Source organism: Protomyctophum parallelum (genome assembly GCF_964188405.1).
Source record: "Protomyctophum parallelum genome assembly, chromosome: 2".
Taxonomy (NCBI): domain Eukaryota; kingdom Metazoa; phylum Chordata; class Actinopteri; order Myctophiformes; family Myctophidae; genus Protomyctophum; species Protomyctophum parallelum.
The window spans coordinates 9,023,423-9,042,342 of record NC_139699.1 but is presented as its reverse complement, the minus strand read 5'-3'; positions in this window follow the sequence as shown (position 1 = coordinate 9,042,342).

Below are 18,920 nucleotides of genomic sequence, written 5' to 3'. Positions count from 1 at the left end.
AGCTCGCATTCTGAGCTGGCTGGCTTGCCAGAAAGGCTGGTTCTGTTGCTGCAAGGCAGGGCGGGGCAGACCGGGCCAGGCAGACAGAGAGCCAGGCCTCGAGAGAGGCCTGGCTGAGCTGACTGAGCAAGGCTGGCATGGCTGCAGTGGCTGACTGCAAGGGCTGATATGCTCTGGCTTGGCAGCCTGACTATCTACACTGGCTGACTGGCGGAGCTGACTGGCTGCGTTCGCTGACTGGGCAGGCTTGCTGGCTAGCTGGCATGCTGGGCTCCCTGAGGGAAGCTTTGGGATGGATCTCTAGGGGCACCGGCTTGTGTTGAGCCTTCCAACGGCGTCTACCTTGATCTCCGTCCTAAGAAAGAAAGACAGAAAAAGAAAGACACACAAACCCAACTATGCAGCTTCCACCTGAGGAACCGAGACGCGAAAAAAGAACTGAGCGTCACTTGGGATGGTCACAAACTCTCCAACCATACCCACCCCATGTATCTTGGAGTTACACTGGACAGGACACTCTTCTTCAAAAAACACCTGGAGAACACAAAAGCCACGGTCAACACCCACAATAACATCCTGTGAAAACTAGTGAAATCCAAGAGGGGCGCAGACCCACAAACAATCTGTGCAACTGCCATGGCCCTGTCTTTCTCTACAGCAGAGTATGCCTGCTCAAGCTGGAGCCGATCACGTCACACCAAATTGGTCGACACAGCCCTAAATGACACCTGTCGCATCAACACGGGATGCGTCAAGACAACACCTGTCCCGTGCCTTTATGCGCTAGCCGGCACCTCCCCCCGCACATCAGACGACTGTGTATCGCTCAAGATGAATGGAGAACACAGGAGATAGACAGTGAAGTTGGGAATGAACGAAGGAAAGTCTGGAATTAAATGATAGAGAACACCTCACACACACATAGTTTCCTTTTGTGGCTGTTTACATTCGAGGGTCGCCGGTCCTCTCGAACGGAACAGTTTAACGTCATGCCCAGGACGAAAAGATATAGAGAACAGCAACATGACAAATAACAGCAGGAAGGCATGGGCCACAATCCACCGTCTTGGCAAAGACCACACCACCCATAATTCACAACGGTCACAGCAAACTCTATTGCATCACAACTGGTGTAGTTATTGGATGGAGCCCGCACACCACCAAAAAATGAAAAACAACATACTATAGTATGCCCTCCGTGACCATGGACTTTAGCCTTTCGCTTTTCTGCGATTTAACCTTTTTTCAAATCCTCAACAATGATGAAGAATCGCGCACTATAGCGTGCCACTTAATGACCTTGACCAATATCAATGACCTTGAGCAGTATAAATTACCTTCAATAAGGCTAGTAAATGACCTTGACCAGTATAAATGACCTTGACAAGTACAAATGACCTTGACCAGTATAAATGACCTTCACCAGTAGAAATGACCGTGACCAGTATATGACTGTGACCAGTATAAATTACCTTCATGAGACTAGTAAATGACCTTGACCAGTGTAAATGACCTTTACAAGACTAGTAAATGATCTTCCCCAGTATAAATGACCTTGACCAGTATGCGGTCCGTGACCATGGACTATAGCCTTTTGCTTTTCCTTGATTTTCACCTTTAAAAAATCCTCAACAATGATGAAGAATCGCGCACAATAGCGCGCCGCTCAATGACCTGAGACCATGGACCAATGAATGAAATACAACACATTTGAGCAGGGCACTGCAGGGAGTTGAACCCCGTTCCGGTAAACCAGAAGTCCGACACCAGTGCCTTAGTTTTTGTGTTGTTGTTCATTTAAAGGTCCAGGTGTGCATACGCATGTGCGCCTGTGCGTGTGTAGGTGCATGTGTGCATGTGTGTGTGCACGCTTCACCACTGTTGGACCCCATGGGGATCAAGGACCTCAGGGAGCCACCCATAATTCACAACGGTCACAGCGAACTCTGTTGCATCACAACTGGTGGCCAACAGTCGTAACCAACACCGCCGCCGACCCAAAGGAGAATACAATCGCACAGTGGTATCAGACCAACCACAATCAGCCAGCTCTCAAACCAAACCCTTCGACCTAGAAGAACTCGAAACTGCAATGGGAAAGTTGAAACCCGGAAAAGCAGCAGGGATTGATGACATACTGGCAGAAATGATACAGCACCTGGAACCTAACGCAAAGACCTGGCTCGTGGGGATGCTGAACACATGCATGGCACAGAAAACCATCCCTTCTGTCTGGAGAAAGGCCAAAGTGGTTGCAATCCCCAAACCTGGCAAAGACCCATCATCCTCAAAGAGCTACCGACCCATTTCCCTCCTCTGCATCACCTACAAGAGAGGCTGCTACTCCAACGCCTCATACCACTCATAGACACCAAGCTGACTAAAGACCAAGGTGGTTTCCGTCCCGTCCTGTGCTGGACAGAGCTCAACCTCACCCAACACATTGAGGATGGGTTTGAGAGAAAACAAATAACTGGAGCAGCAACTGGAGGGCGAAGCAAGCACGCAGGCAGCTTGTGCCTGCGTGCCTGCCTTCCTGCCTGCCTTCCTCATGTGGAAGCTGCATAGTTGACTTTGTGTGTGTCTTTCTTTTTCTGTCTGTCTTTCTTAGGATGAAGATCAAGGTAGACGCCGTTGGAAGGCTCAACACAAGCCGATGCCCCTAGAGATCCATCCCAAAGCTTCCCTCAGGGAGTCCAGCAAGCCAGCTAGCCAGCAAGCCCGCCCAGTCAGCCAACGCAGCCAGCCAGCTCCGCCAGTCAGCCAGTGTAGAAAGTCAGGCTGACAAGCCAGAGCATATCAGCCCTTGCAGTCCGCCATTGCAGCCATACCAGCCTTGCTCAGTCAGCTCAGCCAGGCCTCTCTCGAGGCCTGGCTCTCTGTCTGCCTGGCCCGGTCTGCCCTGCCCTGCCTTGCAGCAACAGAACCAGCCTTGCTAGCAAGCCAGCCAGCTCAGAATACGAGCTCAGCAAGCCAGCGCAGCTGGCAAGCACGCAGTTAGTCTTAACCAGTTTCAGACAGGCAGGCCAAGGCAGACAGACAGGAAGACCGAGGCGCCTAGGCAGGCAGACAGGCCAGGAAGGCAACAAAGTGCAGGCAGGGGGACTATCCGGCCTAAGGCTGCGCTGCAAGGGTTGGAGCCTGGCCAGCTCCTGCTGATCTCCGCTGAGTGGCTGTGGCTGCACAGTAAGGCTGCAGTAACCTAGTCTGGGCTTGTTGCTGCACTGGCTTGCTCAGCTCGCATTCTGAGCTGGCTGGCTTGCCAGAAAGGCTGGTTCTGTTGCTGCAAGGCAGGGCGGGGCAGACCGGGCCAGGCAGACAGAGAGCCAGGCCTCGAGAGAGGCCTGGCTGAGCTGACTGAGCAAGGCTGGCATGGCTGCAGTGGCTGACTGCAAGGGCTGATATGCTCTGGCTTGGCAGCCTGACTATCTACACTGGCTGACTGGCGGAGCTGACTGGCTGCGTTCGCTGACTGGGCAGGCTTGCTGGCTAGCTGGCATGCTGGGCTCCCTGAGGGAAGCTTTGGGATGGATCTCTAGGGGCACCGGCTTGTGTTGAGCCTTCCAACGGCGTCTACCTTGATCTCCGTCCTAAGAAAGAAAGACAGAAAAAGAAAGACACACAAACCCAACTATGCAGCTTCCACCTGAGGAACCGAGACGCGAAAAAAGAACTGAGCGTCACTTGGGATGGTCACAAACTCTCCAACCATACCCACCCCATGTATCTTGGAGTTACACTGGACAGGACACTCTTCTTCAAAAAACACCTGGAGAACACAAAAGCCACGGTCAACACCCACAATAACATCCTGTGAAAACTAGTGAAATCCAAGAGGGGCGCAGACCCACAAACAATCTGTGCAACTGCCATGGCCCTGTCTTTCTCTACAGCAGAGTATGCCTGCTCAAGCTGGAGCCGATCACGTCACACCAAATTGGTCGACACAGCCCTAAATGACACCTGTCGCATCAACACGGGATGCGTCAAGACAACACCTGTCCCGTGCCTTTATGCGCTAGCCGGCACCTCCCCCCGCACATCAGACGACTGTGTATCGCTCAAGATGAATGGAGAACACAGGAGATAGACAGTGAAGTTGGGAATGAACGAAGGAAAGTCTGGAATTAAATGATAGAGAACACCTCACACACACATAGTTTCCTTTTGTGGCTGTTTACATTCGAGGGTCGCCGGTCCTCTCGAACGGAACAGTTTAACGTCATGCCCAGGACGAAAAGATATAGAGAACACCAACATGACAAATAACAGCAGGAAGGCATGGGCCACAATCCACCGTCTTGGCAAAGACCACACCACCCATAATTCACAACGGTCACAGCAAACTCTATTGCGTCACAACTGGTGTAGTTATTGGATGGAGATGAAGAATCGCGCACTATAGCGCGCCGCTCAATGACCTGAGACCATGGACCAATGAATGAAATACAACACATTGAGCAGGGCACTGCAGGGAGTTGAACCCCGTTCCGGTAAACCAGAAGTCCGACACCAGTGCCTTAGTTTTTGTGTTGTTGTTCATTTAAAGGTCCATGTGTGCATGTGTGTGTGCACGCTTCAATGGCCACTGTTGGACCCCATGGGGATCAAGGACCTCAGGGAGCCACCCATAATTCACAACGGTCACAGCGAACTCTGTTGCATCACAACTGGTGGCCAACAGTCGTAACCAACACCGCCGCCGACACACAGGAGATTACCATTGCACAGTGGCATCAGACCAACCACAATCAGCCAGCCCTCAAACCAAACCCTTCGACCTAGAAGAACTCGAAACCGCAATGGGAAAGTTGAAACCCGGAAAAGCAGCAGGGATTGATGACATACTGGCAGAAATTATACAGCACCTGGAACCTAACGCAAACACCTGGCTCGTAGGGATGCTGAATACATGCATGGCACAGAAAACCATCCCTTCTGTCTGGAGAAAGGCCAAAGTGGTTGCAATCCCCAAACCTGGCAAAGACCCATCATCCCCAAAGAGCTACCGACCCATTTCCCTCCTCTGCATCACCTACAAGAGAGGCTGCTACTCCTGTTTACATTTGAGGGTCGCCGGTCCTCTCGAACGGAACAGTTTAACGTCATGCCCAGGACGAAAAGATATAGAGAACACCAACATGACAAATAACAGCAGGAAGGCATGAGCCACAATCCACCGTCTTGGCAAAGACCACACCACCCATAATTCACAACAGTCACAGCAAACTATGTTGCAACACAACTGGTGTAGGTATTGGATGGAGCCCGCACATCACAGGTATAAAAAAAACGTTCTGTATTGAAATACTGACAACGTTTCGATCTATTTGATCTTCATCAGGTCATGTGTACACAAAACATACACTTTTATACTAAGGGAGTGCCCCCATCAACCAATCAAAACACCACATTTTGGTGCCCCTCCCATCACTGCAGGTGTGACACGTCAACCCTGAGTGAGTAGGTGGGGACCCAGACATATTGATGTAAATATAGTCTGTTCAGAAATGTTAGTGCCTCTCATAGAGCTTGTAGGTGATGCAGAGGAAGGAAATGGGTCGGTAGCTCTTCGGGGATAATGGGTCTTTGCCAGGTTTATGGATTGCAACCACTTTGGCCTTTCTCCAGACAGAAGGGATGGTTTTCTGTGCCATGCACGTGTTCAGCATCCCCACAAGCCAGGTCTTTGCGCTAGGTCCCAGGTGCTGTATCATTTCTTCCAGCATGTCATCAATCCCTGCTGCTTTTCCGGGTTTCAACTTTCCCATTGCAGTTTCAAGTTCTTCTAGGTCGAAGGGTTTGGTTTGAGGACTGGCTGATTGTGGTTGGTCTGATACCACTGTGCGATGGTATTCTATGTGGGTCGGTGGCGGTGTTGGTTACGACTGTTGGCCACCAGTTGTGACCAAGACCGCCAACGATCAACAGGAGAATACCATCACACAGTGGTATCAGACCAACCTCAATCAGCCAGCCCTCAAACCAAACCCTTCGACCTAGAAGAACTCGAAACTGCAATGGGAAAGTTGAAACCCGGAAAAGCAGCAGGGATTGATGACATACTGGCAGAAATGATACAGCACCTGGGACCTAGCGCAAAGACCTGGCTCGTGGGGATACTGAATAAATGCATGGCACAGAAAACCATCCCTTCTGTCTGGAGAAAGGCCAAAGTGGTTGCAATCCCCAAACCTGGCAAAGACCCATCATCCTCAAAGAGCTACCAACCCATTTCCCTCTGCATCACCTACAAGGCTATATGAGAAGCTGCTACTCCAACGCCTCGTTGCCACTCATAGACACCAAGCTGACTAAAGACCAAGCTGGTTTCCGTCCTGGCCGCTCCTGTGCTGGACAGAGCTCAACCTCACCCAACACATTGAGGATGGGTTTGAGGGAAAACAAATAACTGGAGCAGCATTCAGAGATCTCTCTGCTGCCTACGACACTGTCCAACACTGCACAATGGTCAGGAAAAGCCTCCTCAACAACAGGCGCTTCTATGTCCAGTTAAATGACCAGAGGAGTAAATGGAAAGCCCAAAAGAACGGCCTACCACAAGGTAGCCTGCTCGCCCCCTCCTTTTCAATATCTACACAAACGTCCAGCCACTACCCAAAGTAGTAGTACTGGAATGAAATGATAGAGAACACCTCACACACACATAGTTTCCTTTCGTGGCTGTTTACATTCGAGGGTCGCCGGTCCTCTCGAACGGAACAGTTTAACTTCATGCCCAGGACGAAAAGATATAGAGAACACCAACATGACAAATAACAGCAGGAAGGCATTATAAATTACCTTCATGAGACTAGTAAATGACCTTGACCAGTATAAATGACCTTCATAAGACTAGTAAATGATCTTCACCAGTATAAATGACCTTGACCAGTATGTGGTCCGTGACCATGGACTATAGCCTTTTGCTTTTCCTTGATTTTCACCTTTTTTTTAAATCCTCAACAATGATGAAGAATCGCGCACTATAGCGCGCCGCTCAATGACCTCTGAGACCATGGACCAATGAATGAAATACAACACATTGAGCAGGGCACTGCAGGGAGTTGAACCCCGTTCCGGTAAACCAGAAGTCCGACAACAGTGCCTTAGTTTTTGTGTTGTTGTTCATTTAAAGGTCCAGGTGTGCATACGCATGTGCGCCTGTGCGTGTGTAGGTGCATGTGTGCGCACGCTTCAATGACCACTGTTGGACCCAATGGCGATCAAGGACCTCAGGGAGCCACCCATAATTCACAACGGTCACAGCGAACTCTGTTGCATCACAACTGGTGGCCAACAGTCGTAACCAACACCGCCGCCGACCCACAGGAGAATACCATCGCACAGTGGTATCAGACCAACCACAATCAGCCAGCCCTCAAACCAAACCCTTCGACCTAGAAGAACTCGAAACTGCAATGGGAAAGTTGAAACCCGGAAAAGCAGCAGAGATTGATGACATACTGGCAGAAATTATACAGCACCTGGAACCTAACGCAAAGACCTGGCTCGTGAGGATGCTGAATACATGCATGGCACAGAAAACCATCCCTTCTGTCTGGAGAAAGGCCAAAGTGGTTGCAATCCCCAAACCTGGCAAAGACCCATCATCCTCAAAGAGCTACCGACCCATTTCCCTCCTCTGCATCACCTACAAGAGAGGCTGCTACTCCTGTTTACATTCGAGGGTCGCCGGTCCTCTCGAACGGAACAGTTTAACGTCATGTCCAGGACGAAAAGATATAGAGAACACCAACATGACAAATAACAGCAGGAAGGCATGAGCCACAATCCACCGTCTTGGCAAAGACCACACCACCCATAATTCACAACGGTCACAGCAAACTCTGTTGCATCACAACTGGTGTAGGTATTGGATGGAGCCCGCACATCACAGGTATAAAAAAAACGTTCTGTATTGAAATACTGACAACGTTTCGATCTATTTGATCTTCATCAGGTCATGTGTACACAAAACATACACTTTTATACTAAGGGAGTGCCCCCATCAACCAATCAAAACACCACATTTTGGTGCCCCTCCCATCACTGCAGGTGTGACACGTCAACCCTGAGTGAGTAGGTGGGGACCCAGACATATTGATGTAAATATAGTCTGTTCAGAAATGTTAGTGCCTCTCATAGAGCTTGTAGGTGATGCAGGAGGGAAATGGGTCGGTAGCTCTTCGGGGATAATGGGTCTTTGCCAGGTTTAGGGATTGCAACCACTTCGGCCTTTTTCCAAACAGAAGGGATGGTTTTCTGTGCTATGCATGTGTTCAGCATCCCCACAAGCCAGGTCCTTGCGTTAGGTCCCAGGTGCTGTATCATTTCTGCCAGTATGCCATCAATCCCTGCTGCTTTTCCGGGTTTCAACTTTCCCATTGCAGTTTCACGTTCTTCTAAGTCGAAGGGTTTGGTTTGAGGGCTGGCTGATTGTGGTTGGTCTGATACCACTGTGCGATGGTATTCTATGTGAGTCGGTGGCGGTGTTGGTTACAACTGTTGGCCACCAGTTGTGACCAAGACCGCCACCGACCCACAGGAGAATACCATTGCACAGTGGTATCAGACCAAGCACAATCAGCCAGCCCTCAAACCAAACCCTTCGACCTAGAAGAACTTGAAACTGCAATGGGAAAGTTGAAACCCGGAAAAGCAGCAGAGATTGATGACCTACTGGCAGAAATGTTACAGCACCTGGGACCCAACACAAAGACCTGGCTTGTGGGGATGCTGAACACATGCATAGCACAGAAAACCATCCCTTCTGTCTGGGAAAAGGCCAAAGTGGTTGCAATCCTTAAACCTGGCAAAGACCCATTATCCACAAAGAGCTACCGACCCATTTCCCTCTGCATCACCTACAAGGCTATATGAGAAGCTGCTACTCCAACGCCTCGTTGCCACTCATAGATACCAAGCTGACTAAAGACCAAGCTGGTTTCCGTCCCAGCCGCTCCTGTGCTGGACAGAGCTCAACCTCACCCAACACATTGAGGATGGGTTTGAGGGGAAACAAATAACTGGAGCAGCATTCAGAGATCTCTCTGCTGCCTACGACACTGTCCAACACCGCACAATGGTCAGGAAAAGCCTCCTCAACAACAGGCGCTTCTATGTCCAGTTAAATGACCAGAGGAGTAAATGGAAAGCCCAAAAGAACGGCCTCCCACAAGGTAGCGTGCTCGCCCCCCTCCTTTTCAATATCTACACAAACGACCAGCCACTACCCAATGCCTAATGCCAGCATTTCATCTACGCCGACAACCTCTGCATTACGACCCAACAAGCAGACTTCCAGAAGATTGAGTCTGTCCTTGAAAGTGCCCTCCAAGAAATGTCAAGCTACTACAATACAACCACCTGAAACCCAACCCATAGAGAACACCTCACACACACATAATTTCCTTTCGTGGCTGTTTACATTCGAGGGTCGCTGGTACTCTCGAACGGAACAGTTTAACGTCATGCCCAGGACGAAAAGATATAGAGAACACCAACATGACAAATAACAGCAGGAAGGCATGAGCCACAATCCACCGTCTTGGCAAAAACCACACCACCCATAATTCACAACGGTCACAGCAAACTCTGTTGCATCACAACTGGTGTAGGTATTGGATGGAGCCCGCACTTCACAGGTATAAAAAAAACGTTCTGTATTGAAATACTGACAACGTTTCGATCTATTTGATCTTCATCAGGTCATGTGTACACAAAACATACACTTTTATACTAAGGGAGTGCCCCCATCAACCAATCAAAACACCACATTTTGGTGCCCCTCCCATCACTGCAGGTGTGACACGTCAACCCTGAGTGAGTAGGTGGGGACCCAGACATATTGATGTAAATATAGTCTGTTCAGAAATGTTAGTGCCTCTCATAGAGCTTGTAGGTGATGCAGGAGGGAAATGGGTCGGTAGCTCTTCGGGGATAATGGGTCTTTGCCAGGTTTAGGGATTGCAACCACTTCGGCCTTTTTCCAAACAGAAGGGATGGTTTTCTGTGCTATGCATGTGTTCAGCATCCCCACAAGCCAGGTCCTTGCGTTAGGTCCCAGGTGCTGTATCATTTCTGCCAGTATGCCATCAATCCCTGCTGCTTTTCCGGGTTTCAACTTTCCCATTGCAGTTTCACGTTCTTCTAAGTCGAAGGGTTTGGTTTGAGGGCTGGCTGATTGTGGTTGGTCTGATACCACTGTGCGATGGTATTCTATGTGAGTCGGTGGCGGTGTTGGTTACAACTGTTGGCCACCAGTTGTGACCAAGACCGCCACCGACCCACAGGAGAATACCATTGCACAGTGGTATCAGACCAAGCACAATCAGCCAGCCCTCAAACCAAACCCTTCGACCTAGAAGAACTTGAAACTGCAATGGGAAAGTTGAAACCCGGAAAAGCAGCAGAGATTGATGACCTACTGGCAGAAATGTTACAGCACCTGGGACCCAACACAAAGACCTGGCTTGTGGGGATGCTGAACACATGCATAGCACAGAAAACCATCCCTTCTGTCTGGGAAAAGGCCAAAGTGGTTGCAATCCTTAAACCTGGCAAAGACCCATTATCCACAAAGAGCTACCGACCCATTTCCCTCTGCATCACCTACAAGGCTATATGAGAAGCTGCTACTCCAACGCCTCGTTGCCACTCATAGATACCAAGCTGACTAAAGACCAAGCTGGTTTCCGTCCCAGCCGCTCCTGTGCTGGACAGAGCTCAACCTCACCCAACACATTGAGGATGGGTTTGAGGGGAAACAAATAACTGGAGCAGCATTCAGAGATCTCTCTGCTGCCTACGACACTGTCCAACACCGCACAATGGTCAGGAAAAGCCTCCTCAACAACAGGCGCTTCTATGTCCAGTTAAATGACCAGAGGAGTAAATGGAAAGCCCAAAAGAACGGCCTCCCACAAGGTAGTGTGCTCGCCCCCCTCCTTTTCAATATCTACACAAACGACCAGCCACTACCCAATGCCTAATGCCAGCATTTCATCTACGCCGACAACCTCTGCATTACGACCCAACAAGCAGACTTCCAGAAGATTGAGTCTGTCCTTGAAAGTGCCCTCCAAGAAATGTCAAGCTACTACAATACAACCACCTGAAACCCAACCCATAGAGAACACCTCACACACACATAATTTCCTTTCGTGGCCGTTTACATTCGAGGGTCGCTGGTACTCTCGAACGGAACAGTTTAACGTCATGCCCAGGACGAAAAGATATAGAGAACACCAACATGACAAATAACAGCAGGAAGGCATGAGCCACAATCCACCGTCTTGGCAAAAACCACACCACCCATAATTCACAACGGTCACAGCAAACTCTGTTGCATCACAACTGGTGTAGGTATTGGATGGAGCCCGCACTTCACAGGTATAAAAAAAACGTTCTGTATTGAAATACTGACAACGTTTCGATCTATTTGATCTTCATCAGGTCATGTGTACACAAAACATACACTTTTATACTAAGGGAGTGCCCCCATCAACCAATCAAAACACCACATTTTGGTACCCCTCCCATCACTGCAGGTGTGACACGTCAACCCTGAGTGAGTAGGTGGGGACCCAGACATATTGATGTAAATATAGTCTGTTCAGAAATGTTAGTGCCTCTCATAGAGCTTGTAGGTGATGCAGGAGGGAAATGGGTCGGTAGCTCTTCGGGGATAATGGGTCTTTGCCAGGTTTAGGGATTGGATTGCAACCACTTCGGCCTTTTTCCAAACAGAAGGGATGGTTTTCTGTGCTATGCATGTGTTCAGCATCCCCACAAGCCAGGTCCTTGCGTTAGGTCCCAGGTGCTGTATCATTTCTGCCAGTATGCCATCAATCCCTGCTGCTTTTCCGGGTTTCAACTTTCCCATTGCAGTTTCACGTTCTTCTAAGTCGAAGGGTTTGGTTTGAGGGCTGGCTGATTGTGGTTGGTCTGATACCACTGTGCGATGGTATTCTATGTGAGTCGGTGGCGGTGTTGGTTACAACTGTTGGCCACCAGTTGTGACCAAGACCGCCACCGACCCACAGGAGAATACCATTGCGCAGTGGTATCAGACCAAGCACAATCAGCCAGCCCTCAAACCAAACCCTTCGACCTAGAAGAACTTGAAACTGCAATGGGAAAGTTGAAACCCGGAAAAGCAGCAGGGATTGATGACCTACTGGCAGAAATGTTACAGCACCTGGGACCCAACGCAAAGACCTGGCTTGTGGGGATGCTGAACACATGCATAGCACAGAAAACCATCCCTTCTGTCTGGGAAAAGGCCAAAGTGGTTGCAATCCTTAAACCTGGCAAAGACCCATTATCCACAAAGAGCTACCGACCCATTTCCCTCCTCTGCATCACCTAGAAGAGAGGCTGCTACTCCAACGCCTCTTGCCACTCATAGACACCAAGCTGACTAAAGACCAAGGTGGTTTCCGTCCTGGCCGCTCCTGTGCTGGACAGAGCTCAACCTCAACCAACACATTGAGGATGGGTTTGAGGGAAAACAAATAACTGGAGCAGCATTCAGAGATCTCTCTGCTGCCTACGACACTGTCCAACACCGCACAATGGTCAGGAAAAGCCTCCTCAACAACAGGCGCTTCTATGTCCAGTTAAATGACCAGAGGAGTAAATGGAAAGCCCAAAAGAACGGCCTACCACAAGGTAGCCTGCTCGCCCCCTCCTTTTCAATATCTACACAAACGTCCAGCCACTACCCAAAGTAGTAGTACTGGAATGAAATGATAGAGAACACCTCACACACACATAGTTTCCTTTCGTGGCTGTTTACATTCGAGGGTCGCCGGTCCTCTCGAACGGAACAGTTTAACGTCATGCCCAGGACGAAAAGATATAGAGAACACCAACATGACAAATAACAGCAGGAAGGCATGGGCCACAATCCACCGTTTTGGGGAAAAAATAGCTGATCAATAAGCCCCAAACGCGTTGCACTGCGACGCGTTTTGAGCTTGTACATCGGCTATTTTTGCTACAACAGTAATATGCAACGTGGCCCTCTGGAGTGAGAGTGGAAATATAGTGGACTGTGGAAATATAGTCTCTATCGTCAAAGTTGCCCACCCCCATTCTAAACACTACAACATGCAGAGGAGAAGTCATAACAGAACCATCTAAACACTACAGCATGCAGAGGAGAAGTCATAACAGAACCATCTAAACACTACAACATGCAGAGGAGAAGTCATAACAGAACCATCTAAACACTACAACATGCAGAGGAGAAGTCATAACAGAACCATCTAAACACTACAGCATGCAGAGGAGAAGTCATAACAGAACCATCTAAACACTACAGCATGCAGAGGAGAAGTCATAACAGAACCATCTAAACACTACAACATGCAGAGGAGAAGTCATAGCAGAACCATCTAAACACTACAGCATGCAGAGGAGAAGTCATAACAGAACCATCTAAACACTACAGCATGCAGAGGAGAAGTCATAACAGAACCATCTAAATACTACAACATGCAGAGAAGTCATAACAGAACCATCTAAATACTACAGCATGCAGAGGAGAAGTCATAACAGAACCATCTAAACACTACAGCATGCAGAGGGGAAGTCATAACAGAACCATCTAAATACTACAGCATGCAGAGGAGAAGTCATAACAGAACCATCTAAATACTACAGCATGCAGAGGAGAAGTCATAACAGAACCATCTAAACACTACAACATGCAGAGGGGAAGTCATAACAGAACCATCTAAATACTACGACATGCAGTCATAACAGAACCATCTAAACACTACAGCATGCAGAGGAGAAGTCATAACAGAACCATCTAAACACTACAACATGCAGAGGGGAAGTCATAACAGAACCATCTAAATACTACAACATTCAGTCATAACAGAACCATCTAAACACTACAGCATGCAGTCATAACAGAACCATCTAAATACTACAGCATGCAGAGGAGAAGTCATAACAGAACCATCTAAATACTACAGCATGCAGAGGAGAAGTCATAACAGAACCATCTAAATACTACAACATGCAGAGGGGAAGTCATAACAGAACCATCTAAATAGTAATACTACGACATGCAGTCATAACAGAACCATCTAAACACTACAGCATGCAGAGGAGAAGTCATAACAGAACCATCTAAACACTACAACATGCAGAGGGGAAGTCATAACAGAACCATCTAAATACTACAACATTCAGTCATAACAGAACCATCTAAACACTACAGCATGCAGTCATAACAGAACCATCTAAACACTACTCTGTTCACCTCTAGTCGATTATTTATTCAGCCACGGACCACCATTGTGAGCATAGAGTATATTATGAATAGAGAAGGCACCCAGAGGAAACCCTGAGGCGAAATGGACATAGTGGCCGAATGAAGGTATTGCAGCCTGGCCCCAAACACATGAACGCGCTGGTCCGTTGACTATCATTGTGCACGTTCACGACGGCAGCACGCTAGCTAGCTAACGAACTAGCGTGCATCCCAGAATGCTTTGTTCCTACTGTGTTGTGTTCATATATGTTACTACTACTACTTTATAAAACCATGATCCAGTAGCCTAATGGTTAAGCCGATGGTATGTGAACATCCGGGCCCGGGTTCACTTCCCAGTCGATGACCGAGTTTATTTTCTTCTCAACAAACACAACACTGTTTGTTTGCATCAAGTCGAGGTCCTTTATTCATTCCGTATCTGAGCCACGGGACCACCATTTTTAGGCTCAAATACTGAATGAATAATGGACCTCGACGAGAAAAGCTAAAACAATTGTGCTAGTTTGGTAAGAATGAAGCTAACTCTCAGTCCTCGATGGGGACTCGAACCCGGGCCCTGTTGTCTACTAGGCGCCGAGAGTAACCGTTCGGCTACTGGAACACGGTTTTACAGAGTGGCACGAACATAATATATAAACATCACAACAAGTTAACATATAAAGTGATCACAGATGTTTGAACAACAACAACGTTAAGTATTAAATAACATTGAACGTACCTGCTTGCTGCGGACACGACGACGACCGACATGGTGACGTGGCAAAACAACACTGAGCAAAACCCCCTCCACGCGTCTCTTCCGTATTTGAGGGGGGGCGGCACTTCCTTCCGGGTATGACGTGAGGCCACGCCCGCGAGGACGTGGAGCTTTCTTGATTTGAGGGGGGGCGGCACTTCCTTCCGGGTATGACGTGAGGCCACGCCCGCGAGGACGTGGAGCTTTCTTGATTTGAGGGGGGGCGGCACTTCCTTCCGGGTATGACGTGAGGCCACGCCCGCGAGGACGTGGAGCTTTCTTGAGTAAGACCCGGAAGCGGGTTACGTCACGGCTTATAAATAGTCAATACAGACATGAGTCCCCTTCCTGGCAGCGTCCTCAGTGGTCTAGCGGTTTAGACACCCGACTTTGAATTAAACTTTATATAACTTCACGGGTTCAAACCCCTCTGATGTTTTTCTCAATCATTGATTCACAATACCAGAATGCACGTTTAATCATAGTACATAAAGCAGACAGCCCTGTGATTAAACCTTCAGCATTACATTACACTGCAACCCCACTGTGGCTATACCTTTTTATTCACAATGCAAAGTTATTGTACTCCTAATAATATATCATGGTGTAGTCTAGCTCTGGTTTGATTGATTTATTTAAATATTTTATTAATAGTTTGTAGAATTACAGTACATTTCAAGCACAAACTCAATACAAAGACTGTTAACTGTGAGTGGACGACCCAATTAAGCATTACACTTGTTTTAGAGGGTCCACATTGTTCAATTCATCAAAAGTCCACATTGTTCAATTCATCAAAAAACAACATTATTACAAACCTACATTATGTGGGATCCTTTAGCTTACAAACGGAGTGACATTTCTGGCCACAACGTGGGTGTCGCTGGGCTGTGGCGCTGCCAACTGACTTTTGTGTTTCCCTCTGCTTCATGATCACCTTTTAGTTCCTTTATTACAGCGAATCAAAGGTGTGTGAAATACTTCTGTAATTAATGACTTGCTGACTATCTCGCGATTTTAGCCTGGATTTAGTGTTCACGCCACATAGGCTATACATTGAAGACCACATAGGCTATAGCCTACATGAAGACCCGACTCCAGCAGCAGAACTGACAGGTAGGCTACAGTACCAAAAAAAAGCCCTATCTTGACCACAGAAACGCCCCTAAAAGACACGGTATCCTACCGTCGGTATACGTGTAACATAGTGTGTATAAATTGGCAGATTTTATTTTTTATTTTGCACGTCACTTTCTGACTTTCCAAAGGAAACGTTTTAATGCCTTATTGCTGTGTTGTTGGTGATTTGTGGATTCGTTTTAGATCAATCAGGGATCTGTTAATAACGTAATACTGTACTGCAGTCTGCAGTTGTTCCCAAATCCACATTTGTTGAGCCCCCATTAGACCCCCATTAGACACTACTTGATATGTATCAAACAAATTTGGCTAATAATAAATTAATTAACATAATTTCAAACATTAAACCATTTAAACTTCTTCACCTGAACTGACCAGCTCGGTGAAATAACTCAGTACTCAAAACATGTTAATTTATATCAATTTTATTTATAACTGCCAATGTCATGTAAATGTACAACGCACAAAATGTATGTCACCATAACCAAACATGTATTTCTACTTGATAAACCTTATTTATTGGAAGACGGAGCACTTGCAGCATGTATAGATTTTGAGTCTATAATTTTGTTCTAAATACCTGCAAATTGACAAATTGTACATAACTCCTGTACTGGACGCTTTATCGTATAAAGTAAAGAAAATAAAGAACCAGACCACGTGATTAGACAAAAAGTCTCTGCAAAAAAAAAAACAGTTTCTTACCCAAACTTACAAGTGAAACTTCAGTAGTATTTAACCCATTCTGACCTGAGATCAGATTCATACGAGGTTTCCACATGGACACACACTGGTCTGATTAACCCATTCTGACCTGAGATCAGATTCATACGAGGTTTCCACATGGACACACACTGGTCTGATTAACACGGTTCTGAATGTGAAAATCTGACATAACATTTCTATGTTCCGCATCTAGAGCCATACTGTAAAATAGATTCCAGCCTCACAAGAACTATGCATACATTTCACCTGGGCTGGTGGTGATTCAAATTAAATGCCAGCAAAGCCATCCATCCTTTAATCACTTGAAACATGTGAAATTATCCTTTACAAATGTTCAAAAACAGCCTCACAATGCTGTGTTGTGAGTTTGTAGATCAGCCATTTTTACAATTGAACATTGTTGTGCGACTAAGTGTATATATTATGTAGGACTTAAGAGGTTAATTACAAAATGATGTAACAATAACTGAACGACTTCTACAAACATCTGTCAAAGGCATCACAAATTTAAAAAAATTGCAGAGTGTGGTTGCCGCAGTGGCTTACATATGCCCCTCCCACTAGTATTGCCAGCCAATTACAATTTCAAGTCACGCCTTAGATCATGCGTAAGTAATTCGGAGGGGATTTAACCCCCGAAATTCATGTTTTTGCTACAAACGGTTACATTTCTCGCATTTGCGGCGCCCCCTATGGATGAAAATGGAATTGCTTTGACATGTGATTGAAATGTGGGATGGATTGGACATTCCGTTCGTGATTTATGGCATTTTTTGTGATATAGGCCCCTCCTACTAACTTCGGAAGACGATTACGGCCGAACGATACGCACTTTCAAAATTCTGCAGTTCAGTTTTAATTGGATGGGTCCAGAGATCACGTGTGCCGATTTCTGTGAGATTTGGACAAAATCTGTAGGAGGAAAAGCAAAAAGTGTGTTTTGGACAAAATTCAAAATGGCGGAAAATCTATCATGGCGGAAATGGGCGTGGCCTATATGGGGAGATGCGTCATGACCCAAGGAATCCAGGGAAAAAATATTTTTTATTTTACGACCTATGGTTCAAGAGTTATAAGCCAAAAGGTAAAGTGGGCTGTTATAGCGCCACCATGAGGCCGACCGATAAAATTTTAAGGTTAAATAATTTTAGGGATAATGTGGAATTATCCCTAAAAGTTTTGTAACTATAGTGATTACAGTCTCCGAGGAACAAATACTTGAATGTGAATTTTTGCCTTTTCCCATTCATGTCAATGGGGAAATTTAATTCACTAATAAATTCATATCAATTAAACTATACAACATTTCTCTTAACAAAATACAAGCACACGATTCCCGATTTTTCCGGTCAATTTGACATATGGCTCAAGTGCGTACAGCGTACAGTGTGGGAGGTATAAAGCGTCAAAATAAAGACTACTCCAGTGAAATAATAAAGTGTCACAGTTACAAGAGTCTGGTTGCCCATTCGGGCAACCACACTAATTAGGGGTTCAGTGTCTAGCTCAAGGACACTTGGACACAAACTCTGGGGGAGCCCTGGTTTGAACTGGCAACCAAACTGGCCATTCTTCTGATCTATTTTTAGGCCAATATATTAAACAAAAGAATCCTGTTGGCTGCCGGACTATAGTCAGTGGCATCAGTGCAGACTCAGAGCCGTATAATAGTCTATTTCTTAAGGGCAGTCCATACTCTCTCCGACCACCGAACTTTTCGTCTGAAAGATCAGACTTTAATTTTCGGAGTTCGGAGACCGTATGGACTGCCCTTAAAGGACCACTTCACCACTTTTCAACCTATTTTCATAAAATAGGTCCTCACTAATAATCATGAAGAAATTGTGCAATTTTTTTCTACTCGGTCTGTGTCTCATAGGAGGGCTGTGGGCAGTTCAGAAACCGTCTTCCAGTGACATCATCGATGGGGAATACAAGCTAATAGAAACTGCAGGCTTTCTAGTCCTGAGAAGTTGCAATGTGAAAATGGAAGCCATTGTTCTCACGATAATGAAAATCTAA